The sequence below is a fragment of the Neolamprologus brichardi genome, chromosome 3 (genome assembly GCF_056152115.1).
Source record: "Neolamprologus brichardi isolate AB-2024 chromosome 3, ASM5615211v1, whole genome shotgun sequence".
In the NCBI taxonomy this organism is placed as follows: domain Eukaryota; kingdom Metazoa; phylum Chordata; class Actinopteri; order Cichliformes; family Cichlidae; genus Neolamprologus; species Neolamprologus brichardi.
The window spans coordinates 1,752,092-1,752,366 of NC_142106.1; positions in this window are offsets into that span (position 1 = coordinate 1,752,092).

Below are 275 nucleotides of genomic sequence, written 5' to 3' on the forward strand. Positions count from 1 at the left end.
GGTGTCTGGATGTCGACTGAGTACGTGGTCGTTGAGCTATGGAAAGATGCCCGGCTTCATCACTTCCTGTTCTCACGTTAGCGTGCTGCTGTGTGTCCGGCTCACAAAGGTGAAATGTCCCAGTTGTCCTTCTCAGTCCATCACAGCTCAGTGTGTGAAAGCAGCTCAGAGAGCACAGGCTGACTATGACTCTGCTCATTATGGGGTCTTCACCATGTTGGTCCCACAGCATTAACTATAGTCACAAATACATGACGTAGGAAGTAATCATCATC